The 27508-nt window shown below is 43.0% G+C and overlaps 1 protein-coding gene across 2 annotated transcripts in view; it reads left to right on the top strand.

The window, feature by feature from the left end:
- LOC138741908 (protein lin-28 homolog A-like) overlaps positions 1 to 27508 on the top strand; it is a 74462-nt gene that overhangs the window by 25736 nt on the left and 21218 nt on the right. The gene's annotated exons all lie outside the window — the stretch shown is intronic.

Here is a 27508-nt window from a genome sequence, read left to right as displayed (position 1 = left end):
GCTCTCCACTGGCCACCGTGACAGAGGTGCACCAAAGAAAAGGTACAAGGACTGCCTAAAGAAATCTCTTGGTGCCTGCCACATTGACCACCGCCAGTGGGCTGATATCGCCTCAAACCGTGCATCTTGGCGCCTCACAGTTTGGCGGGCAGCAACCTCCTTTGAAGAAGACCACAGAGCCCACCTCACTGACAAAAGGCAAAGGAGGAAAAACCCAACACCCAGCCCCAACCAACCATTTTTCCCCTGCAGCCGCTGCAACCGTGTCTGCCTGTCCCGCATCGGACTTGTCAGCCACAAACGAGCCTGCAGCTGATGTGGACTTTTACCCCCTCCATAAATATTCGTCCGCGAAGCCAAGCCAAAGAAGAATTTGCCTTGGTGAGTCTGTCATCTATCTCTTTGTCGATCCTTGCATCGGATGAAATGGTGCAGCCGAGGTAGGTAAACTGGTTGACCATTTTGAGTTCTGTGTACCCGATGGAGATGTGGGGGGGCTGGTAGTCATGGTGGGGAGTTGGCTGATGGAGGACCTCAGTTTTCTTCAGGCTGACTTCCAGGCCAAACATTTTGGCAGTTTCCGCAAAACAGGACGTCATGCGCTGGAGAGCTGACTCTGAATGGGCAAGTAAAGCGGCATCGTCTGCAAAGAGTAGTTCATGGACAAATTGCTCTTGTGTGTTGGTGTGAGCTTGCAGGCGCCTCAGATTGAAGAGACTGCCATCCGTGCAGCACTGGATGTAAACAGCATCTTCATTGTTGAGGTTTTTCATGGCTTGTTTCAGCATCATGCTGAAGAAGATAGTAAAGAGGGTTTGTCGTTATACACCTATGACTGTGTGGCCAGGCACAATTCCAATGCCATCTACAAGTTTGCCAATGACACCACAATGAATCACAAATGGTAATGATGAAGCATTCAGGAGGGAGATAGACCAGCTCACTGAATGGTGTAACGGCAACAACCTTGCGCTCAACACCAGCAAAGCCAAGGAGATGATTGTGGACTTCAGGAGGAAGTCAGCGGAACACTACCCAGTCCTCATCGAGGGCTCAGTAGTGGAGAGGGTCAAGAACTTCAAATTCCTGGGTGTCAACATCTCTGATGATCTGTCCTGGAGCCTCCACGGTTGATGTAAGCACAAAGAAGGCTGGCTCACTTTGTGAACTGTCTCAGGTGGGTCGGTACGCCACTGAAGACTCTCTAAAACATCTACAGGTGTACTGTGGAGAGCATTTTGGCTGGTTGCATCATTGCCTGGTGAGGCACTAACTCTCAGGACAAGAATAAACTCCAGAAGATTGTTAACTCAGCAGGCACCAGACTTCACTCCATTGAGGACATATACAGGTGGCGGTGTCTTAAAAAAGCAGCCTCTGTCCTCAAAGACTCCCACCACCCAAGCCATGTCCTCCTCACTCTGCTACCATTGGGGGAAAAGGTACAGAAGCCTAGCACTCAGTGGCACAAGGACAGCTTCTTCCCCACGGCCATCAGATTCCTGAATCATCAATGAACCAAAGACACTGCCTTCCTTTTCATGCATTATTATTCTTATTATTTTATTGTTTATAGTAATGCCATAAGATGGTTATAATGTTTATGTTTGCACCCTGATGCTGCCGCAAAACACTGAATTTCATGACTTGGTCATGAGAATATATCCTGATTTTTGATTCTAAATCTGTATCTGAAGACAATAGCTATACTGGAGAGTTGGTGGTAGTGGGAAAATGTTGGTAGTGTTTATCATTCATTTATAGATTTAGCATTCTTATAGTGAAGGACAAAGATAGATCAGGACCTAATCTTGCCAGACAGAATTATGATTCCGTTAAACTAATAGAAATTACTCACTGAAGGTAAATTTATGCCCGAAGCAGTGGGAGGCTTTCAAAGAAAGTAAGTAAGTGTTCCAACAAAATACATTCTCAATAAATCACAAGGGGGCTTAATGATCTGGTCATTTTACCTTAAATCATTGGAAGAATTGAGGGTGAATGAGATGAGGGAGGAAAGTTCATTTCAGGGAAGTTTGCAGAAAGCCTAGATGGCGCAGAGATTAAAATAAAAAGAAAATTAGAAAGGCAAAGAGTGGAAATTACCAAATCAAATTAAGGAAAACCCTATGTGGTTTTATAATTGTGAAGAAAAAGGGGATAATGAAAGGAATGTAAATTTGTTCAATACCAACATGGGTGAGTTTGGAGGCAGGGATATCTGTACACTTCCAAATGAATGATTGCTCGCTTTATCAGTTCAAGTCAATGGCCTCATTCGTTGATCTTTCTAACATATGCCATTGCTACTTGTGGTTGTAATTTTCTCCTGGATCAGAGAAGGATGCTACATTGGGGAGGAATATGAAGGGCTGAAAATAATTAAATTTGATAAATCAGAAATTGTAGTCCAGCCTCTGAAAAGAAACCAGTAAAGGAGATTGTGTGGAATCTGACTTTCACTTGGCTTCAGGCATTGTATCCGAAGACTAAGCTACTGATGAAGAAAATCTGATATAAAGTACTTGTAGGTCAGATACCCCTATTATAACTTTTTTGAGAAAATTAATGAAAATATACAACCAGAACACAAATTAGTACTTGGAGAAGTACAGGTTAATCAAGAATACAGCATAGATTTGTTGAAGCATGGTTACGTTTAAATAACTTGCCATATATTTTGACATACAAGTCAAGTTGTAAAACCCTCAAAAATCATCCAAAAAATGGGGGTCAACTTATATGCCAGATATACTTTTGAGACCTTAAATTCAGGTCAAAAACTGTTTGACACCGATTTGGCATATTAGTCGACCCTGAAATCACCAATTTGGCGTATTAGTCGACCCGGAACATCTCCCCACTGCTAGTGCTGCTGTTCCCCTCTGCCGAGTGTTGCCATAACCCACCCAGGCATTCTACAATTTTAGAGCCTGAGGTTCCCATTACTGCCCAGTGAGGTTCCTGCTCCTGCTCCAGAGAACGAGATCGTTGCTCCGAGGTTCCCTCTCCTGCCGGGAGAATGAGGTTCACGCTCCTGCCTGGCAGGCCAAGACTTTTTTTACTGTTCCCTTTCACTTGCTTACGGTAATTTACAGCTTTGTTATTTGGTGTTTTTTTTTAAATTTGGTTTGCTGGAGGCCTGGACAGCAGAAAATGGGGGTCAACTGGTATGCTGGATATACCATAAAAATCGTTTAAAAAAAAAAAAGGGGGCGACCTATTTGCCCGTCGACTTGTACGCCGAAATATACAGTAATTGAGCAAGTAACAAGGAGAGGTAATGAATTCAGACCAATACATTAATTTTAGCAAGATAATTGGAAAAATCTTTCTTGGCAGGGAAGTAGAAAATTAAGACCGTGAGATTGAAGGAAAGTGACAAATTACGTTAGAAAAAAGTTGACTCATTTGCAATAAATGAAGGAAAATTGTCAATAATTTTTAGGCACTGAAGGGTTGTAATACTGGAGCTTCTCAATCAGATTCTGTGCTTTTGGTAACCAATTAATATTTTGCAATTGCATGTAGGAGCCATGATTGAGATGTTTATACATAGGTACAACAGACCCAATAACAATGCAGGCTGTTGTCAAGCAAGGCCATACAAATAACCATCTCAAATCTCTTTTTTTGTTTTGCTGCACTTTATCTCCACAAAAACATCTGACAAGAGTGGAACTAAATTGCAAGACAAATGGGAAATCATTCAGCTTGGAGTCAAACATAGAAGTCTGGAGACACTGTGACTGAAGTTAAAACACAAAGCTGGAGAAATTCAGCAGGTCAAACAGTGTATTTTATTTAGTAAAGATAAAGATTTTTTTTTAAAACATTCAGCTTGGGTTGTTTCTACTCCAAGTCATTGTGCTGCAGTTCATAGATGATGCTTGCTTACATGTGCGTACATGCACATGCCATTGTTACTCATTGCTGAAGCATGTACAGGAGAATTGGTCTTGTGCAGAACATCTATGAACTAAAGATCTTTCACAATCAAATGCTAACAGCACCCTTCAACAATAAAGGATGGTGATAGAACTCCCATAAACCATGGACTACTTCTTACACCACAGGAGTTCTATCTCACTGAAGGCAGAAACCGATGATGAAATTATCTATCACTCAATTTGCCAGCATCTCGTATTGGGGCCTGCAATGCCCTCCAATTGGACCCCAACAGGCAGGTCACATTTGCCTGCTGAATACAAGACATCAAAATGATCCATCCATCTAGTCTGTAAGGTATCATCTTCCAATGTTGCCATTCCATCATTGATCCTATCAGTCTCCTGACCCCCACAACGCACAAGGAGGAGAATTATAGGGAGTGTAGTTAAGAGCAAGAAATATGTAAATGCAGAAAGATAAATATCGGAGGACTGGTTACAGAGCACAAAAGTGGCAAATGAAATTCAATATGGAGATGAGTAATGTTATCTTTTCTTTGGCTTGGCTTCGCGGACGAAGATTTATGGAGGGGGTAAATGTCCACGTCAGCTGCAGGCTCGTTTGTGGCTGACAAGTCCGATGCGGGACAGGCAGACACGGTTGCAGCGGTTGCAGGGGAAAATTGGTTGGTTGGGGTTGGGTGTTGGGTTTTTCCTCCTTTGCCTTTTGTCAGTGAGGTGGGCTCTGCGGTCTTCTTCAAAGGAGGTTGCTGCCCGCCAAACTGTGAGGCGCCAAGATGCACGGTTTGAGGCGATATCAGCCCACTGGCGGTGGTCAATGTGGCAGGCACCAAGAGCCTTGTACCTTTTCTTTGGTGCACCTCTGTCACGGTGGCCAGTGGAGAGCTCGCCATGTAACACGATCTTGGGAAGGCGATGGTCCTCCATTCTGGAGACGTGACCCATCCAGCACAGCTGGATCTTCAGCAGCGTGGACTCGATGCTGTCGACCTCTGCCAACTTGAGTACTTCGACGTTAGGGATGAAAGCGCTCCAATGAATGTTGAGGATGGAGCGGAGACAACGCTGGTGGAAGCGTTCTAGGAGCCGTAGGTGATGCCGGTAGAGGACCCATGATTCGGAGCCGAACAGGAGTGTGGGTATGACAACGGCTCTGTATACGCTTATCTTTGTGAGGTTTTTCAGTTGGTTGTTTTTCCAGACTCTTTTGTGTAGTCTTCCAAAGGTGCTATTTGCCTTGGCGAGTCTGTTGTCTATCTCGTTGTCGATCCTTGCATCTGATGAAATGGTGCAGCCGAGATAGGTAAACTGGTTGACCGTTTTGAGTTTTGTGTGCCCGATGGAGATGTGGGGGGGCTGGTAGTCATGGTGGGGAGCTGGCTGATGGAGGACCTCAGTTTTCTTCAGGCTGACTTCCAGGCCAAACATTTTGGCAGTTTCCGCAAAACAGGACGTCAAGCGCTGAAGAGCTGGCTCTGAATGGGCAACTAAAGCAGCATCGTCTGCAAAGAATAGTTCACGGACAAGTTTCTCTTGTGTCTTGGTGTGAGCTTGCAGGCGCCTCAGATTGAAGAGACTGCCATCCGTGCGGTACCGGATGTAAACAGCGTCTTCATTGTTGAGGTCTTTCATGGCTTGGTTCAGCATCATGCTGAAGAAGATTGAAAAGAGGATTGGTGCGAGAACACAGCCTTGCTTCACGCCATTGTTAATGTACAGTTGGCAGAATAAACAAGGTGAGGGAATATATTGTAAATAGATAAAAAAACTTGGGTGTCGAGTCCATGCCCACAGATCTCTCAGAAGTGTCAGGGCAGGGAGAGAAGATGAATAAGAAAGCATGATTGTTAACTTGGCTAAATCATTGAATACAAAGGGAAGGAGTTTGGGCTAAACCGTTATCAGATGGAACTCTTGCCACTGGTAAAGGTTTTTTTACTACATAAAAAACTGAATGTAATGCCAATGGAGAGAGTTTAAAGAAATTTTTACCATGATGTTGCCAGGCTGGAGAATTTTATTTGAGGCCTTTCCATGGAATCTTGGATGCTTTGATTCACTCTGGGTTCTGAGATGACTGATCCCATTGTGGATTCCATAGACTAGATCCTAGTTGGTCAGGTGGGCCAATGGGTATTTTGGAGGTGCTCCTCTCTTTCCTTTGTTTCTGCTAGTCTTCTGTGCTCTCTCAACAAATGCACACATGGTTCTCAGCATTGTGAAATACTCCTCTTGACTTTGGTATAGGCCCAGGATTCCATGAGCACACCCTTGCACAATTCCCCCTCCCCCACCCTGTCCATCTGCAATCATCCTGCTGTAACAGAGCCTGAACCAGAGTGCGTGTTTCTGGTTGTGGCCTCCTTTCAGAGCTGACGAGGAGATGCTGGAGGAACAGGCAGCATCCGCGTGTAGAAATGGTCCGTCAATATTTGGGGTCAGGTGCCTGAATGCAATTAAGGACATTGTGTTCGTGGATTTTGAGGAGATGGTGGTATTGCTTCATTGCTTTGAGAAGTGTATCTGAGGTCATTGTCACTGTTGCCCAATAAGGCACTTATTTTGTGGTGGTTTTGATCTTCAATACCTTTTTGTCTGCCAAAGGCTCTGATGCACTTGAGATAATTTTGACCATCATCAATGATATCCTGCCTTCTATGAATGGTAGCTGTTGAGATATTGTATCACAATAAAACTTCCAATGTTTTATTGTGAACCATTGCTGTCAGGGCAGTAATATGTTGTGCAGCTTTTGGGGTTGGTGAGGTTGGTCAAAGACTTTTTGTGTTCCAGATGTTTACTTTATTATTCAGTCAATATATTGTCTTGTAGCTTGGCCTTGGAATGGCCAAGAGACAATTGCTTTCTACACCTCGATTGCTTAGGTTGATTCTGAATAAAGATGAATTAGTTTGAATTATTTCCAGTTAAATCTTTAGATGATTTTCCATCTAGCTTCTTGGAGATGAAGTGAAGCATTGTAGCAAGAAAAATTGGAAGTGTGGGGGTGTTGTGTTTCTGGTGTCAGGTTTGCTGGGTTCACAGAGAGATGAGTCTGGACACAAGTGCTACAATCAAAAGTAACTTTATTGAACACATGGGAGACAAACAGGGAAGGCGCCAGAGTATACTTAATTACTCTACTACTAAGTAACTACGTAGATATTCACATTGGACCCAGATTGGATTCTGATACCAGTGACTGCCTATCTTCTACATGGTACAAGACAAAAACTATAAAGGGGCAATCAGACTCTCCGATACGGTGATTGCTTACCCTATCACAATCCCCTGCATATGTACACACTTAACATATTTCTGATTCTCTGTACCAGTGGGACTGTAGCTCTCTGCAAGCACTGATCTATTGAGGTATTATGGATCAACTCAGTGTAGTGCACACCTTACCCATGACTCCTTCAGCAATGTCCACAGTAGCGACCTCGCATGGAGTGATGTCCAGGACTTGGACCAAGAGGCGAAGAGGAAGAAATCAATGTTTCATACTGTTCTGAGCTGGGCATTCGCCCAATAATGAGACTGAATTCATTTGAATAAACCAAACTGTAAGGTGTGCACTAATGGGTGGTTGGAGTCCAACCTCGATTGGCAGATGATATGACTTTCAGATAAGTCAAGTCACCTTTATTTGTCGTTCATACCATGCATTTGCACAGTAAAGATGAGATAGCATTTCTCCAGGACTGTTTCATTCGGGGGGGGGGGGGGTGACATGACTCTCCATAATATTGCAGACAGAAGCTACGTGTTCCTCCGAAATCCACATATAATGGGAGAAATAATGTTGCCATGTTTGACATTAGTTTCCATCTGTTGTAAATCCCAAGTTCAGATCGCATGGCACTATGAGTGAACAGATGACTGAGGTGAATTTTTGCAGACAGTAAAAGACATTGCTTCACAATCCCTCTCTATTTACAGAGTCAAAGGCTTGAGTGATGACAAAGTGATTTACAGTGATTGCAATTTCTTTTGAAGTTGTGATTGGATGAGAAGCATGCATCACGCTGATTTTAGGAACAGTCCGCACCCACAGGGAGAGGTGGTTGAGTAAGTCCCTATTGATGATTTTTCTCTGTGGCACTTGGCAGGGATTGCAATCACTACAGTCAGATTTGCCACCTTTCTTGAAGATGATCATGGCATCCCTGAGATCCTTTGGTACATTCTTTTCTTACCAGAAGTTGAGACTGAAGTCCTTTGCTGTATGGATTGCAATAGTTTGTCTAAATAGATTATTAAATTTAAATTAAATTTTAAATTTAGACATACAGGCCATTTTGGCCCACGAGTCCGTGCTGCCCAATTAACACCCAATTAACCTACACCCCTGGCAGGGTTGGCGTCAGAACAAGTCTAATCGGAGGTGGGGGGGCATTAAGGTAACCGCAGGGGGGCACAATATATTGTTTGAAAACTTACTCGGGGGAGGGGGGGAAGGGGTGGAGGGGTGGTGCCTACCTGCAACGAACCTCCTCCGTGCGGCGCCGTCACACTTCCCCCCTCCCTCCGACGTTACAGACAAACACACTGCTTATATTGCGTGGAGACTAGTGATGGCACAATAACTCATTTGGGGGCAATGGCCGCGAATGCCCCCCGTTGGGGCCAGCCATGACCCCAGTATGTTTCAAACAGTGGGAGGAAACCAGGGAAAAACCACGCAGCCATGGGAAGAACGTACAAATTCCTTACAGATAGCACGGGATTCGAACCCTGGACCCGATCAGCTGTAAAGATGTTGCACTAACCACTATGCCAACCATGCTGTCCCATGTAATGACTTACCTTTTATAAGGTGATAAAATCATAGATCATGAAATTGCCTGACATAATATGATATAATTATAGAGCTTATTCCACAGGATTTAGAATGTGACATGGTAAAGAATGGTACATTAAATATTGTGCAGGAAATTTCAATCTGCTTACAATTGAGGTATGGTAACTGTAAAAGATTGACTCTTGATACAATATTTAAACATTCCCCTCACTTATAACTTTATTCTTTTCTCTATTTTTAGTAAAAGTGCCTGCTGTGTGATGCTGCTTAGAAAAAAAATTCCAATATTTTCATTTCCATATTTAACTGAATGCTCTAGGGTTTGTTTGGATACATGGACCACAGAACGTATTATAATGTTCAAAGTTCAGATTTATTGTCAAGAGTACGTACGTGAGATTCTTTTCCCTGTGGGCCAGGCAGAATTTGTAATGATTGGGAGTGTAAAAAAACTGTACAAGAAAGATATGTATACAAAAGAGAGAAAATAAAGAAATGTAAATAAACTGCAATACAGAAGAAAAAAATTATTCAATAATAAATAATGTGCAAATAAGAGTCCTTTGTGACATTCTAAATCTGTTCTGTGTTCCAGTGATTCCAGGGACTTGTACCACACTTCCTTCAGCTGGAAGAGGCATGGAGTTTATTTCAAATGTGTATTTTATTTCACCTTTTCTTCTACTACTGGTGTTCTGCTGTCAAAATAAATTACTACTTAGTTGTGGTCACGACATAATGTGGTTCCATATTTGAAAATGAGATTAATGACCAGGTACTGTAATATCTCTTTGCTTGATGTGGGTTGAGGAAGAATTACTGATCTGGGAGACTGTTCAATGAAATTAAAGACGAGGGAGATTTTATATTCCATGTTGGATTGTAGTTTTAACTCATCAAACGACAGCATTACTAGACTCCCTCATGGTGGCAGAGGATCTCTCCGCCTCTCATCAATTTCCTCAGTCGTCTGAAATAAAACAATCAGATCGATTCTAAATCTTCAGGATTTATAGAAAATCTTTCCTCGCCTGAGCATTGGTCAGCCGAGCAAAATACAAACTTTTTTTGGGTAGAAATCTAAAATGGCAAAATGGTGGTGATCATCAGCGAATCAGACAGTTGTGAGAAACAGTCAGGCTCTTCAAGCTGGGTGACCTTTCATCAGAAATGGGGAATATTAAGAAGTTAAACATGTTTTACATTGTGGAGATGGATGAAGAAAGCAAAGAGAATGTCTTTGACAAGGTAGAGACCACCAGACACTGAAGGCTTCTTGATTGTAGCAAATTTACCTGGAGGGTGTGTAATAGGAGGACTTGAATGAAGCAGAGAGATGAACAATGCCACGACTGAGAGTCATAAAATGCTATATTTGCCGCAGGTCTGAAATAAAAGAGAATGCTAGAAAGTGTTCTGAATGCAGCAGGTTGAAGAGAGCGGGAGAGAATTAACATTAAATGTTGACATTCTTGCATCAACTCTCCAGATAGAAAGGCTTGCCATCTGAAATCTGGCTTGCTCAATTTGGGTCCACTCCACACTGTCCAGTCCACAGGGGCGACTCTGAGCTTTCATTTGCTTCTTACTTATATTGTCCATTCTACACCCACATTGAAATTTATATCTTTGGTCTTTACACTCAGTTTAATTGGAACAGCGTAAAGTTCAAGGAATCCAATTCGATCCTCTGCCACCATGAGGGAGTCGAGTAATGCTGTAGTTTGATGAGTTAAACTACAATCCAACATGGAATATAAAATCTCCCTCGCCATTACAATAATTGGGACTCAACAGTGAATTCCAAATCTGTCCAATAGACAAGAGATCTGATGAAAGTTGATCAACTTGAGATGGTAACTTTTTTCCATACATACTGACTGACTTGCTGAATATTCCCAATATACTCTGGTATTTTAGATTTTTACCAATTGTAGTTTTTTTCTTTCATTCCAGCTGCTTTTTTCTTTCTTTTCATTAAATTTCTATTTGCATCTCCTTCAGTCAGAGGAGCTGTGATTAACAAGCCTTCAGCACCATCACAAAGCCACCACCACCATCATTTGTGTCATTCAGTTTTGCTTGGAATTTAGAAGATTGCAGGGGATCTTATAGAAATGTATAAAATTCTTAAGGGATTGGACAGGCTAGATGCAGGAAGGTTGTTCCCGATGTTCGGGAAAACCAGAATCAGGGGACACAGATTAAGGATAAGATGAAGGTTCTTTTAGAACTGAGATGAGAAAAAAAATTCTCTCAGAGAGTGGTGAATCTGTGGAATTCTTTGCCACAGGAAGTAGTTGAAGCCAATTCCTTATCCATATTTAAGAGGGAGTTAGAGTTGGTCCTTGTGGCTAAGGGGATCAGGGGGTATGGGGAGAAGTCAGGTACTGGGTACAGAGTAGATGATCAGCCATGATCATAATGAATGATGGTGTAGGCTTGATGGGCCAAATGGCCTACTCCTGGACCTATTTTCTATGCTTCCATGTTTCATGCAAAATAAAATATCTTTCTAACCTTCCTGTTTTGACAATTGGGAATTAAAATGAAAATTTAACTATCTCTCTTCATAGATAGTGACTGATCTGCTTAGTATTTCAGATACCTGCATTTATTTAATTTCTGGTGCATTTGCATTTGAACTACTCCAAACCTAATTTATCCTATCTGAGGTGTAAAGGGGAAGTGATGCAATATTCCAGTTGTAAAACACAGAGATTCTGTTGACATTGTGGTTAAGTGTAAAAACACTAATGCTGGAGAAACTCAGCAGGTCAAACAATGCCTTTTACCCATCTTCTGCTGCCTGTTTCTATCTTCTACCCAAGATACATAAACCTAACCATCCAGGCAGACCCTCTTGCCCCACGTAACTAATTTCATCCTACCATGACTCCATCTTTTTCTCCCCTAGTTCAATCCCTCCCCATCTACATCCAAGAAACCTCTCACACCCTCCACCTCCTCCAAGACTTAGATTCCCTGAACTGGACTGCTTCATCTTCACGATGAATGTCCAATCCCTTTACACCTCCATTCTTCACACAGAAGGCTTCAAAGCACTTCATTTTTACCTGGACCTCAGACCTGAGCAGTCACCTTCCACCACCACCCTTCTCTGCCTGGTAGAACTTGTCCTCAGCCTTAACAATTTTTCCTTTAACTCATCCCACTCCCTCCAGATTAAAGGAGTATGGGTCCCAGCTATTCCTGCCTGCTTGTTGGTTTTGTGGATTAAAACATTCTCCAAGCCTACACAAATAAGAGCCCCCAACTCTTCCTTCAGTTCATCGATGACTACATTGGGGTGGCCTCATGCACCCGTCATGAGCTCGTCAATTTCATTAATTTCATGGCCAATTTCCACCCAGACCTCAAACTCACCTGGTCCATCTCCGATGACACTCTCCCTTTTCTGGAGCTCTCTTGAGATGGAGACAGAATCTCCACTGACAATTATTACAAACCCTCTAACTCCCACAATTACCTGGACTACACGTTCTCACACCCTGCAAGGACTCCATCTCCTTCTCTCAATTTCTCCATCTCCACCGCATCTGCTCCCAAGATGAGGAATTCCAGTCCAGAGCCTTGAAATGTCTGCCGCCTTCCACAAACGAGGCTTCCCTTCCACCACTATTAAGTTGGCCCTCACCCACATCTCCTCCATTCCCCCTCGTCCTCACCTACCACCCCACCAGTCTCTGCATCCAACACATTATCCATTGAAACTTCCGGTATTTACTACAGGACCCCCACCACCAGACACATTTTTCCTTCTCTCCTCCCAGCCTTCCATAGGGACCGCTCCCTCTGTGACATCCTTGTTCATTCTTCCCTCCCCACCCATTGACTCCCCCCGTCACTTTCCACTGTGGTCGTAAGAGGCATAATACTTGCACCCACACCTCCTCCCTCACCACAGTCTGAGGTCCAAAACAGACCTTTCTGGTAAAGCATCACTTCACCTGTACCTCCAAAGAACTCGTTTACTGCATTTGGTGCACCCTTTGTGGCCGTCTCTACATTGGAGAGACTGGTCGTAGATTAGCAGATTGCTTCGCCCAGCACCTCCTCTCTGCAACAAAAGAGACCTCCCTGTAGCTAACCATTTCAGTTCTGAGTCGCATTCTCAAGCTCACATGTCTGTCCATGGCCTTTCATGCTACCCCACCCTGACCACCCGCAGATTGGAGGAATAACACCTCATTTGTCATCTGGGCACTCTCCAACCCCTAGGGCATGAACTGCATTCCACTAATCAGCTTGCTTGTTCCCCTTCTTCTCCCCCCCCACTTTAACTAGTCATTCCAGTTCCTACTTTTCTCTCTCCACCTATCATCTCCCACCCTCACCAACCCCTCCCCTTCCCCCTTTTGTTCAGACATCTCTCGTGTTCCCCCACATCTTGATGAAGGGTTCAAAATCTTCACAGTTGCTTAAAAAAAGACACTGTTTGATCTGCTGAGTTTCTCCAGCATTTGTGTGTTTTTTCAATATTCCAGTTGGTTCAGGAGCAAGAAGTGTCATGTCTTTGGGCTACAGGGAGGAGATTCAGGTGAATGGTGGGGTAGAGTTTATTCTGCAACTGCGTCAAACTATTCCACGTAGATCTGTCAGAAGATGGCACATGTTGAGGAAGCTTTACATTTTTCTATATTTTGGAGGGAAGTTATTAAGTCAAATAACTTCAATAGAGTTAATTCAATTTCCCTGTTTTCTTTTTGCATAATCCTGCAATTTTTTTCCATCACCCTTTCAGGCATTCCTGAGCTTAATAATTCACCGTATTAAGAAACCATCTCTTGTGTTGTTGTCTCTGGATGTCTCGCCAATTACCTTAAATCTGTGGCCTTTAGTTACTGGCTCCTGTCTATAGAACCATGATCTCTATTTTATCAGGATCCTTAATGACTTTTTTTAAGAATATTTCTTTTTACTTTTGATTGACTTTGATTTCTCTCCCCAAATCCAACCATTTTTGAACCAAAATAAATGAACAGTCCAAGCAAAAAATACAATGAGTGATGGAGAAACTTCCATCAGAGTTTAATTATCTCAGTCTTCCGTTCCCAGGCTGCCTTTGATGCAATCACTGATCGCCCACTTCTAATCTGATCTGATGGTGCAGGCACTTCAAGAATGTGGCAGTAATGACCAGCAGGGACTGACCACTACTTTGTTCTTATCATGTGTGCCCAAACACAGAACAGACTGAGGGTGGCCTCTGCCAGACCACCCATCACCTTGGTCACTGGATACCCCTATTTATCCAAAGGGGACATCCTTAGCCTGGGAATTGCATTTGCAGACTTTGAATGGGACTAGAGTGATGGGGGAGGTGCAGTGCTCAGTGGGTCTCTTCTCAGTGATAGGAGGCCCCCCATTGATGATAAGTAGTTAGGCTGATCAGTCTCTGGCTGTCTTCCATTCACTGACACATAACTTGAACTAAATGTGTTAAAATCCCCACCCAAAGTTTTAAAAAAACCTGTGTAACCAAAGGGAAGATTTTTAAATGATTCTGATGGCATTGGTAATCACATGAGAGGTTGCGCTTATAATTTGTTAATTCGGTTGGGATTTGTTGCTGCTTTTGTACTTATTTTTATACCCTTTCTTAAATGACCTCCTGCTGAGTTCGAGGGGCAGGTTGATTATTCTGACTATTCCAGAGTTTCCACTGGGAAGAAGGAAAAAAAAATCTGTGCAGAGCAGTGACAGATTTGGAAAATAATTTCACCGAGGATAGAAAAATACACTTGTAAAATTGGAGCAATTTAGGGAGGCAGATAGATGAAGCCATTCTAGGGCAGTATGTGAGGCTGAAATAGTTCCTCGTTTTTACATCGAGTCCAAAATATGTTTTCCAACTTGTGGCCAATTTTGGTTTTCTGCCACTGTCAGAAGGCAGCCTCACCTAGTTGAAACAAATGAGAGAGAATGAGGCAATAAAAATCCCAGTGGTCTGGTACTGAAGTGAGAAGGGGGTCAGTGGGGGAATGGGGTGGGGAGAAGGTAGGATGCCATGCACCTGAGTGGCTGGTTTATTCCTTATTCAAGATTATTTTATTGTCATGTAATAAAACAGAAAATGTAAAATTACACAAAAATTCCTTTAGTTTACTGTAAGGTGGACAACGATACACTATCAGCAAAAATTGCCCAGTGCCCCTTACAGCCAGAGAAAGAGAAGAAAAAGAGAGACCCCCCCCCCCTCCTCGTTACTAAATCTCCACCTCCAATGCACCTGCAGCCTTCAGTCCGAACCATCAATAGCCCGAGCTCTAGATGCACACCGCTGACATGATCAGGAAGCCTCCAGCACCCTCTTGCATCCCGGATCCAATACCTGGGTACACTTTCAGCCAGTCTCAAGCAGTCCTTAGCCTGGTGTGTGTCCTTTGACTACAGCTGTCAGCAGCCCTCACCCTATGTGGGGATCTCACCTTATCTCTTTTGCCCAACATCACCACTTATCGAAGGACATATTTTTCTTAATTTTTTCATCATTAATGATTAATCAGTCTCTCAGTCTTTGGCTTGGCTTCGCAGACGAAGATTTATGGAGGGGTAAATTGTCCACGTCAGCTGCAGGCTCGTTTGTGGATGACAAGTCTGATGCGGGACAGGCAGATACGGTTGCAGCGGTTGCAGGGGAAAATTGGTTGGTTGGGGTTGGGTGTTGGATTTTTCCTCCTTTGTCTTTTGTCAGTGAGGTGGGCTCTGCAGTCTTCTTCAAAGGAGGTTGCTGCCCGCCGAACTGTGAGGCGCCAAGATGCACGGTTTGAGGCCATATCAGCCCACTGGCGGTGGTCTACGTGGCAGGCACCAAGAGATTTCTTTAGGCAGTCTTTGTACCTCTTCTTTGGTGCACCTCTGACACGATGGCCAGTGGAGAGCTCGCCATATAACACGATCTTGGGGAGGCGATGGTCCTCCATTCTGGAGACGTGACCTACCCAGCGCAGTTAGATCTTCAACAGGTGGACTCGATGCTGTCGGCCTCTGCCATCTCGAGTACTTCGATGTTAGGGATGAAGTCGCTCCAATGAATGTTGAGGATGGAGCGGAGACAACGCTGGTGGAAGCGTTCTAGGAGCCGTAGGTGATACTGGTAGAGGACCCATGATTCGGAGCCGAACAGGACTGTGGGTAAATGGTCACATTCATTTGGAAGGGTTGAAAGGATAAATAACAGTTTTTCTAACATTTTGATTGTTCCCAGGTGTGGAACAGGTAGTGAGCATCCCCTTGGTTTGGTAATACCAGCTGAAGGTGGGCAGGTTGTGGGGGCAGACTGGAAGGAATATTGAATATTGCATTCCCATCACACAAGGCAGGGAGCTGGAGGATCTGTTTCCGTGCTGCGTGAATGTATAATTATGGCTCTCTGACACAAATAATGACTATACTTCTTACGGCATCTCATCACTTTCTTCTCAGTTATAAAATTTTATGTGGCTCTGGTGTGACTGGATTATGCAGTATGGTAGACAATGTCAACAAATCTAAGGTAAACTTGAGAGAGACCATGATTTGTTTTTGTATAGCACCTGTAACATGCTAAACACTTCCTAAGGTTCATAGTCATTAAAAAATTGAGATGCAGGTTTTAATTTTACTTGCAGAGAGGATGAAAGAAATAATCTCTGCAGTCAGCAGGTCACCAAAGAGCTGGAGTGGGCTCTGGGTGGCAAATGAGGTTCAGGCAGCATGTCCCAAACCTTAGGCTTGAACAGGTAGACATCTTTTTGACAAGTTCCTACCTCTCAAAAGTTTTTTTAAGAGCTTTTAAATGTATGGACAATTAAAAACTCTTCAAACAGAAATTAAGTTGAAAATTGTTTTAAATTAAAACAGCTAACTACAGTAAATTCCCATCATCCAGAATTCAAGCAACAGCAAGAAAATAAATAAATTTTAAATATAAATAAATAAAAGTTTAAAATTGTAAATGTTCTCTGAAGTAACACGGAAACCTTTGAAGATGGGAGCAAATATTCAGCCAGCAGAGGGCCTTGGTCGTGCTTTGCTCATAGCAGCTGTTTAAATAAAGTTGTGTTTGAGTAAAATGGCATCACCCAGGATGAAGAGCTGATTGATCTTGGTCACCGTTGGCTGCCAACTTAGTAAGTGTCTTTATATTTATTAGTATGTTATTAAGTATATTAGTTAAAGCTTTATTCGTAAACTTGGGGTGGGGGGGGATTTAATTATCTATAATGTTATTGTTTGTCTTTCCGGAGGCACCCTGGTGATGCAGCAATGGTTAGATGCTTTCAAAGAATGTGACTGAAAATAAGGTAAAATTATTTAAGGTTTACATATCTTCAAGCAAGTGAAGTTTGTTCAGTATAAGTACAGTGTAGTATTTCTGTCTTTTAAACTATTTATTCTGAATGCTGGTGTATAAGTTAGGCGTTGTAAGAGTGAGTCTCAAGCGACGGGAAAATTTGCATACCAATCCCAGAGGTGCTGGATAACCAGGGGTTTTAGAACTAATAAATAATAATAAAATAATAAAATAATAAAATAAACTTACCCATTCAAATAAATTTGGTCACTGTACCTAGACAGGCCCTTCTCCCTGGAGAAACGTTGAGGGCTTCAAGCATGTCTTGGACTCCCGCCTTCTACTGTATGCGCGCAAGTCTGAGAAGGCTGAGGCGCAGGCAGCGATGCCTCAGTGCCTGTGGCCTGGGTTCTATCCTGACTTCTCATGCTGTCTGTGGAATTCGCATGGTTTTCCTGTGACCACATTGTTTTTCACTTCTGGTCCAGTCACCTGTGCTAAGGTATGCAGTTTGGAAAGTTATTGGCCTGTGAATAGTCTCTTCCAGCATGAAGGTGAATGGTAGAATCTGGAAAGAGTTGATGAGTATATGATGAAAGGGGAAAAAAAATTGGACAAATGTAGGATTAGTCCAAATGGATTGCCACAGACCTGAGGCTGAAGGGGCTATAGAATCTCTCATTGGCACTGATTTGGATGATTGGCAGACTAATCAAAGCAGAAATGCCACTTGAGCCAAGGAAACTTGACAAATTGGATTTAAAACGACAGGGAATGCATGTTATAATGAATGAAACCCTGTTAATCTTGAATCATTACAGCACAAGCACCTTGGCTTTTCAGGTTATATATCAATTATTAAGTAATCTTTGAGGCACTCAATGAAGAAGTTTTAAGATAATACACAAATTCCACAGCTGATTGTGAAGGAGTAGAATGAATCATGGGTCCTCTACCGGCATCACCTACGGCTCCTAGAACGCTTCCACCAGCGTTGTCTCCGCTCCATCCTCAACATCCATTGGAGCGACTTCACCTCCAACATCGAAGTACTCGAGAAGGCAGAGGCCGACAGCATCGAATCCACGCTGCTGAAGATCCAACTGCGCTGGGTAGGTCACGTCTCCAGAATGGAGGACCATCGCCTTCCCAAGATCGTGTTATATGGCGAGCTCTCCACTGGCCACCGTGACAGAGGTGCACTAAAGAAGAGGTACAAGGACTGCCTAAAGAAATCTCTTGGTGCCTGCCCCATTGACCACCGCCAGTGGGCTGATCTCGCCTCAAACCGTGCATCTTGGCGCCTCACAGTTCGGCGGGCAGCAACCTCCTTGGAAGAAGACTGCAGAGCCCACCTCACTGACAAAAGACAAAGGAGGAAAAACCCAACACCCAACCCCAACCAACTAATTTTCCCTTGCAACCGCTGCAACCGTGTCTGCCTGTCCCGCATCGGACTTGTCAGCCACAAACGAGCCTGCAGCTGACGTGGACATTACCCCTCCATAAATCTTTGTCCGCGAAGCCAAGCCAAAGAAGAAGAAGAGAATGAAGCTGGAGGGATATGTCAAACAACTGGTCAGGTGGGAAAAAAAACTAAATGGAACTCAGTTTGGTGAACTGAGGCAATGCATTTGGGACAGGCAAGTACATTAAAAAGTAATCAGAACATAAGAAATAGGAGTAAGCCATCTGGCCCTTCGAGTCTGCTTCAGAACAAAAGGTTCTTGGAGTTGATGTGCAGTTTCCCAAAGGTGACAGGGCAGGTGGATAAAGACAGTATACAGGATGTTTATTTTATTGGCTGAGGCACAGTATACATGAGCAGAGAGGTCATCCTACAACTGTATAAAATACTAGTTAGGGCACGGCTAGAGAATTGCATGCTGTTCTGGTCACTGCATTACAGGAAGGATGTGATAACACCGGCAAGAGTACAAAGAGAAAGAATTTACGAGGAGGTTACAAGGACTGGAGAAGCTTAATTATGAGGAAAGGTCTGCTAGCCTGGGTTAGTTTACTTGAGAACAGTGGCTGCTGAGGAGAGATTTAAATTATGAGAAACTTGGATGGGATGAATAGGAAATAGCTTGGAACTCGCTGACTGGAGAAAAAAAGCTAAGGAGATATGGGTTTAAAATAAAATGCGGGAGGATTCTGGGGGTCCTTTACACCCAGATTGGTGGGAAGCTGAAACTGAGCCTTATAAGGGTGAAGGAGGCAGAAAACTTCACTGAACATTTTAAAATGTGCCTGGCTGAACAACCTGCAGGGTTACACAAGAGCCAGGAACTGGATCACCTGAGCAGGTCTTTGTTGGCTGGCACTAAATTGATGAATAAATGCCCTTTTTCTGTGTTATGTTTGTCCGAACTGATAAAACTTTGAAATGTCTGTACTCCTTCAGTGCTGGCCGCTTGAATTATGACACCATTTGTACATTGCTTTTAGCTGCCAAGAATTCCCCCCTAATAGCCTTATTTTTTTTTTAAACCTCTTAATCCTCCTTTACGATGCTGCTTAAAACCTATTTGGTCTATCATCTTGTGTGACGAAAAGTCAACATTTCCATTCCTGAATCACTTTGGGACGTTGCTACTTTAAGTACGTTATATAAACAGGTTGTTGTAGTTGTGGTGAAAGTTCAAATTACATGTGAGATTTCTATTACATGGTTAAAATATCTGGAGTTTCCTGTATACTAGCAGGGTATTTCTGTGTGTTATAACGTCGCTCTATCAGAATGTCCAAATGTTATAAAGTTAATGTATGTGGATTATCCTGTATCTAATGAGGGTGCTCTTTTAATTGTCATATAATAATAGCATTGAAACAGGTGCAAGCCTACTACAGGCCTTTTTGTAGTGAGAAAATAAGCGCATGTAAAGGCGGATATTCTCCATGTTTAATCACTTAACTTTAAAAAATCTCAGAGGGGGAATCCAGCACACAAACTCTTATCCATCCTGAGGGTACACCCAGATGTCGAGCACAGCCGCTCACCTCCTCCATAAAGGCTGTAAAGGGCAGGGCTGACGATATCGCGATGATGCGACCTAGAAGCCACCATTCAGGGTTCCCAAGGTGCTGGGGTTGGCTCGGGGGGCCACGGCCTTTCATGCTGCTGATTATAGAGGGGCCGAGGACCATCGTGTGTGTGTCCTACTGCGGTTTGGTCTTAGTTCCAATGTTGGTCATGTTTTATTAAAATACCTAAGAGCGCATTAAATACCAAAAAACAGCAGAAAATCATCGATTGCAAAAGTGAAATGACCTCAGATAACTCGAGCTTCCTCCCGTAAATGCTGGGAAGAAGAGCTGGAAGAAGGATCCTCAGGTTTTATAACGAGAATGTCTTTTTGTTTTAATGTGGGGTCAATGGCCGCCTTCATTACCCATAATCAGTGTTTCCCTGGCACTGACAGAGCGGTTCCAGCTGCGTGGAGGATTATGGGTAACGAAGACGGCCATTGTTCGGTGGATATGTTTGACGTCATGACTCACCCCGCCTCCCTCAGCTCCCGGTACTGCTGTCCATAAAAGCAACGCTGGTTCAGCCTTATAGGCCTTCTCCATAAAAGGCAAGTCCACCTTCTTTTCCCTTGTTGAAGCAGCTTCAATGCGGCATTGCTCCATAAAAAGGCTATCAATGCTAATCACAATTACCAGCACTTGGTCTGCAGTCTATGATGCTTGGGCACTTCAAATGTTTATCCAGATGCTTCTTAAATATGGTGAGAATATCCACATCCACCACCTTTTCAGGCAGTGCTTCCAAAACTTTCTCTACTCCTTTCTAAATCTTTCCTAACTCTATGCCCTCTGATTTTAGATACCTCTGCCCTGGAGAAAAGTTTCTTGCTATCTATGCATCTCTAAGTTTGTATTCCTCAAATAAATTCTTCATTAGCTTTCTGCTACCTAAGGAAAACAAATTCGCCTTGCCCAGCCTTTCCTTGTAACTGAAATATTCCATTCTGGGGAGTGTCTTCTGCACCCTCTCCTGAGAAATCGTGTCTATTTCAGTGAGTGGACCAGAATACTGCACACGCTCTTCTAGTGACACCAGTCCCTTGTATTCTAAGCCGAATTAATGAAGACAAGCATCCCCCACACTTTTATCTTGTGTGTTGTCACCTTCAGAGGATCTTTAGAATTTTGCACCATTCTTTGTTTGTAAATCCCCATGTTGCTCAATATGCCCTTTAGTTCATGGTGCATGTCCTACTACCCTTTTTAGTGCCCTCTCCAAAATGCAACTCCCTATACGTTATCAGGAATGAGATCTGTCTTCCATTGATCTTTCATAAGATCCAGGAGTTTTTGCAATTGTTATCCTTGCCCTTCATCTTTACTGGAACAAGGCTTTGAACTTGAATTATTTTGCCTCTATAAGTCTCCAGATTCCTGAATGCAGTTCAAGTAGTTGCTCCCAGTCTTCATTTGCCAGGTCCTCTCTATTGACATTGAAATCAGCCTTCCTCTAAATTCAGAGATAATTTCTGCACTAAATCTATATCCATTCCCATATCTATATTGAAACTTACCGAGTTTTAGTCACTATTCCCTTGGTGCTTGACCACTGTCTCTGATAGGATTATGTATTTGCAGGCACAAAAAGCTCTCCACAAAAAATTCCACTCCCTCTAATCCAGGGGTCCCTAAACTTTTTAAACCATTGATCCCTTCAGGTACTACATGCTCCCTCACCGACCCCTAGGCATGGAATCCCGGTGCTGGATTTGGGTGGGGGGTGGGGGGGGGCTACGATTTTCTGATACTGGAGTAGGTTTATATAGGTTGCCACAACAAGGGCTCATACTGTGCGGTACATAATGCCTAATTATGTTTTAATTAGACATGATTAATTTTGCTTAAATACAAGATTATAATATCCTAATATATTGATCAGGATTGCAAATTTAATAAATTGAATACCAAGTTTATACCTTTTTAAATCAGTGTTGTTATTTGGAAGAATATCTTTTGTGTTTCCCTCACCTTCCTGCACGCATACAAGAATGTAATCAGCGCGTCACTAATGAGCCCCGGCATACCGGGTGCCCATTCATATTGGAGCCAATTTGAAATGGATCAGCTTTGATACTACCTCCCTAGGCAGTTAATTCCCGGGTTGGTTTGGATCCCTGTACTGGGTTGGGAGTGCTCACACTGGTAGGTGAACCGGTAAATTGTTGGTTAATTACTGGGTTCAAATGCCAGTGTGAAAGGGCCTAGTGATTGCCACAATATCAAGGAGCAAGGAGGGCTCCTAAAGGGTCTCGTGCACTAAAGGCTTCCTGATCGTATTGGAGGTTTGGTTCTGAAGCTTAATTTGCTGATGAATTGAACAGGAGTTGGTGCAACTGCAGCGGCTGTGGGACTGTTGGAGATTATTTCACGGACACTCAGTGACTCTGGAGGCACTTTCTTTTGTTTCTCTTTCTCACTTACTGTAAGATGCACTGTGCAACACTAATGGTGATTCTTTGGGTGCCTTATGGCAGGCAGAAGACAGTTTCATTTAATATTACAAGTTCTGTACTATTACATGACAATATAGGAATCTTGAATATCCTCGGGTATTCTTCAATGGTCTTACGTTTACTACCTTATTGGTCAGACTCCTTGCAGTAAGACAGATGTATATTCACCTTGTAGATCTCCTGTGTGTTATATTTTATCAATGTTTTCACTGCTTACAGGACTGACTAGAATTTTCTTCTATATTTGACTGAACCTCACCACAAACTGGAGATACTTCCATTCCTCTGTTAAATTAGATTAAAACCTCTCCAGCATGAGCAATCCTTCCACCAAGGATATTGTTCCCATTCCAGGTGAGGTGCAACGTGTCCTGACACAAGAGGTCCTACCTACCCCACAACCTTTCCAATGATCCAAAAAATCTAAAGCCCTTCTCCTACACCATCCTGCTGGCCATAAATTCATTGATCTCTTTTAAGTAGCATATGGAAATGAGCTATTATGTATAGTGCCTCTGTCTTGATAACGTGATATTTTGTAGTTAGTATTTTATATGGCAGAGTGGTAGTTCTATGATTGAAATAGTTCCATTTTGATCATTTTACAGGATATGAGCATTGTTGACAATGCAAGCAATTATTGTGGATCCCCTAATTTATATCCATAAGAAAATAGAAGCGAGTCACCATCTAATATCGTGGCAGAACTTCTGGTCAAATTAGAGCCACCCTACTGGTGATTTTGACCAGACAGTTCTAAAGGATTAATGATAAAGGTAGTGGTTTGCTTATCCTCCTTAGTGCTGATGTCAAAGGCTTGTGAGTAATTTAGGCTAAAAGCTGCAATGACTTTCATTCACACTGCAGCCATGGCATTCTGACGATAGGGAGAAAGAATGTGGAGGGAGGTTGTTGGTGGAATGGGCAATCAATACATGTTGTTTGCGATAAATCTGCTTGTATAAAGATGTTTCAAAAATAAACTGGGTCTACATTACTAGTCTTTTATGTGCTAAATATCTAGTGCATGTTTAAGGTTCTATATCTTTGCAAAGATAGTATGGTATAATTATTATTTTGTGCATTAAGAATCTGGGATGTATTAATGCCCTTACAAATTATATACAAAAGTCTGTATATGGCGGTCTCTGTATAATTTAGAGAATGCATATATTAATAATGGTCCAAGTGCTTTATGAAGCTTGTGTATGTGTAATTGGGATTATATGTAACCGAGAATTTTCCGGTTTATGTGAAGAGGAGTTAAATGTGTAAATGAATATGTTCATTTACAATGGAATGGCCTGATAACTTAATATCAAACACTATTAATCATAAAGCTATTTTATATTGCAAGTTGTAAAAGAATGATCCTGCACAATATCGAAATGGTTTTAAGTTACTCAACTAACTCTGGATTATTGCCTGAAGATACCAGTTTGAATTCCACAAGGGAGTTAGGCAGTGTGAATTCAAATAAAGTAAGTGAATCTTGAATAAAAGGGTGTTATCAGAGAAAGTGATCTGGTGGATTGGTTCATTGATGTACATCAGGGAAAAAAATCTCGCCTGTTTGTGACTATAGACCCACCAGTGTCGTTGATGATTAACTGCCCGCTGAAATGGACCAATGAGCCACCGAGTACAAGGGGAAATGAGAGATGTTAGTCTAATCGCAGAGCTTGGCTTTGTTAAATTCCCACAACATTCTGCTTGGCAGTCAAGTCACCTTTATTTATCAAACATACCATGCTCGCATGATAAAGATGAGATAGCCTTTCTCCAGGATCACGAAGTGCATTTACATAAATATGATAGAAGTTAAACACATTGAAGTATTAAGATGTATACAGTAAAAGTTCATGGTACATGATTCACACATGTTCTGGAAATTCAGGAGCCTGATGGCATGGGGGAAAAAAACTGTTGCCCAATCTGGATATAAGGGCCCGAGTGCTACGGTACCTCCTATTAGATGGCAGAAGGGAGAGTAGTTTACATGAGGAGTGTATCACAATGTCTATTGCCTTTTGCCTGCACCAAGTGTTGTAGATGTCCTTCATGGTAGGAAGAGAGCCCCCAATGATCTTTTCCACTGACTTCACTATCCTCTGCAGAGTCTTGCGGTCTGAGGAAGTACAGGATGCTCTCGATACATCCTTTGTAGAATGTAGTGAGGATGGAAGGTGGGAGATGAACTTTCCTCAGCCTTCACAGGAAGTCGAGGTGCGGTTGGACTTTCTTGGCTATGGAACTGGTGTTAAGAGACCATTTGAGATTTTTTTGGCAAGTGCACTCCAAGGAACTTGATGCCCTTGACTCCCTCAACGGTTGAGCCATCAATGGTCAGCAAACCCCCCCCAACCCCGGGCCCTCTTGAAGTCGACAACCATCTTTTTAATTTTCTCATCTCTTCTGGATTAGATCCCTATTAATGGCAATGGGATTTTTGGCCTGTGGAATGTGAAATTATTTTCTTTAGGTTAATGCTTTCACTTATTTCTTGGTTTTAATTAACTTCATTTTCTTAGTTTTCAAAATTTTATTAATTATTTACATAACTTCAGAGGGATTGTAAAGGTTAGCAATAGCTAGGCCTTGTGCTTTCACCAGAAGTGAAAGCTCGAAACTGGTCTTGACTGCCATCTTTGGGGATCAAAGGGTGGTACTTGAGCAGTACATTGCCTGAGGTCTAGCTGTCGCTGAGATCTTGCTGCCTGGCTCCAGCTTTGGATTGGCAGTGCCATTAAGTAATATTTGTGGAATATTTTACCTTTCTAATAACTCAGTTTCTTCTACACTCACCTCTTGGTGAATCACAGTGCGCTGCTGCATCCAGGGATGTGATTGTTGGGGTCCACTACAGAGACTGAGAATGAGAGGAATATGAAGTCCCAGAAATGGTTGAGAGGGAGATCTGAAACTCGCTGAGCATCCAAGATGGACGCCAGCAATCAAGAGGGATTGAGTTAGATAATTATTCTCATTGCAATAGAGGGCTTTCATTGCAGAATTTGCATTCATGCATTAGTGAATTTAAGCAGAGCATTGAATTGTGTTGAATTTCTATACATTATAGAGCTCATGATGCAATTCCTATAATAGATTTAAGTTGTTTTCCATGGATGTTCCTGTATGGTATGAAACTGTAGTGTCTTGTTTCTGTTTGGCATTGTAAACTATAGACATAATTGCTTATCATGCACATTATTAATTAAGCTTGTCAAACCTCTGGTACTTTTAAAACTGGGGATATTATATATATATATATATATATATATATATATATTAATGCTAATGTCTTTGAAATCGTTCTTAAGTTCTTAAAATTAAAGTTAGGCTTTCAGCATGGTAACAGGCCCTTTCGGCCCAAGAGCCCGTGCCGCCCAATTACACCCAATTGATCTAAAACCCTGCTGTTTTTGAACGGTGGGAGGAAACCGGAGCACCCTGGAGGAAACCCATGCAGACAGAGGGAAAACATACAAACTTCTTACAAACAGTGCTGGATTCAAACCTAGGTTACTGGCACTGTCTTTCTTTTGGCTTGGCTTCGTGGGCGAAGATTTATGGAGGGGGTAAATGTCCACGTCAGCTGCAGGCTCGTTTGTGGCTGACAAGTCCGATGTGGGACAGGCAGACATGGTTGCAGTGGAAAATTGGTTGGTTGGGGTTGGGTGTTGGGTTTTTCCTCCTTTGTCTTTTGTCAGTGAGGTGGGCTCTGCGGTCTTCTTCCAAGGAGGTTGCTGCCCGCCGAACTGTGAGATGCCAAGATGTACGGTTTGAGGTGAGATCAGCCCACTGGCGGTGGTCAATGGGGCAGGCACCAAGAGATTTCTTTAGGCAGTCCTTGTACCTCTTCTTTGGTGCACCTCTGTCACGGTGGCCAGTGGAGAGCTCGCCATAGAACACGATCTTGGGAAGGCAATGGTCCTCCATTCTGGAGACGTGACCCACCCAGCGCAGCTGGATCTTCAGCAGCGTGGATTCGATGCTGTCGGCCTCTGCCATCTCGAGTACTTCGATGTTAGGGATGAAGTCGCTCCAATGAATGTTGAGGATGGAGCGGAGACAATGCTAGTGGAAGAGTTCTAGGAGCCGTAGGTGATGCCGGCCGGTAGAGGACCCATGATTCGGAGCCGAACAGGAGTGTGGGTATGACAACGGCTCTGTATACGCTTATCTTTGTGAGGTTTTTCAGTTGGTTGTTTTTCCAGACTCTTTTGTGTAGTCTTCCAAAGGCGCTATTTGCCTTGGCGAGTCTGTTGTCTATCTCGTTGTCGATCCTTGCATCTGATGAAATGGTGCAGCCGAGATAGGTAAACTGGTTGACCGTTTTGAGTTTTGTGTGCCCGATGGAGATGTGGGGGGGCTGGTAGTCATGGTGGGGAGCTGGCTGATGGAGGACTTCAGTTTTCTTCAGGCTGACTTCCAGGCCAAACATTTTGGCAGTTTCCGCAAAACAGGACGTCAAGCGCTGAAGAGCTGGCTCTGAATGGGCAACTAAAGCGGCATCGTCTGCAAAGAGTAGTTCACGGACAAGTTTCTCTTGTGTCTTGGTGTGAGCTTGCAGGCGCCTCAGATTGAAGAGATTGCCATCCGTGCGGTACCGGATGTAAACAGCATCTTCATTATTGAGGTCTTTCATGGCTTGGTTCAGCATCATGCTGAAGTAGATTGAAAAGAGGGTTGTTGCGAGAACGCAGCCTTGCTTCACGCCATTGTTAATGGAGAAGGGTTCAGAGAGCTCATTGCTGTATCTGACCCGACCTTGTTGGTTTTCGTGCAGTTGGATAACCATGTTGAGGAACTTTGGGGGGCATCCGATGCGCTCTAGTATTTGCCAAAGCCCTTTCCTACTCACGGTGTCAAAGGCTTTGGTGAGGTCAACAAAGGTGATGTAGAGTCCTTTGTTTTGTTCTCTGTACTTTTCTTGGAGCTGTCTGAGGGGAAAGACCATGTCAGTAGTTCCTCTGTTTGCGCGAAAGCCGCACTGTGATTCTGGGAG

The sequence above is a fragment of the Narcine bancroftii genome, chromosome 8 (genome assembly GCF_036971445.1).
Source record: "Narcine bancroftii isolate sNarBan1 chromosome 8, sNarBan1.hap1, whole genome shotgun sequence".
Lineage (NCBI taxonomy): Eukaryota > Metazoa > Chordata > Chondrichthyes > Torpediniformes > Narcinidae > Narcine > Narcine bancroftii.
Note: the sequence above shows the minus strand (reverse complement) of the source record. Positions and strands in the feature narration are given on the sequence as shown.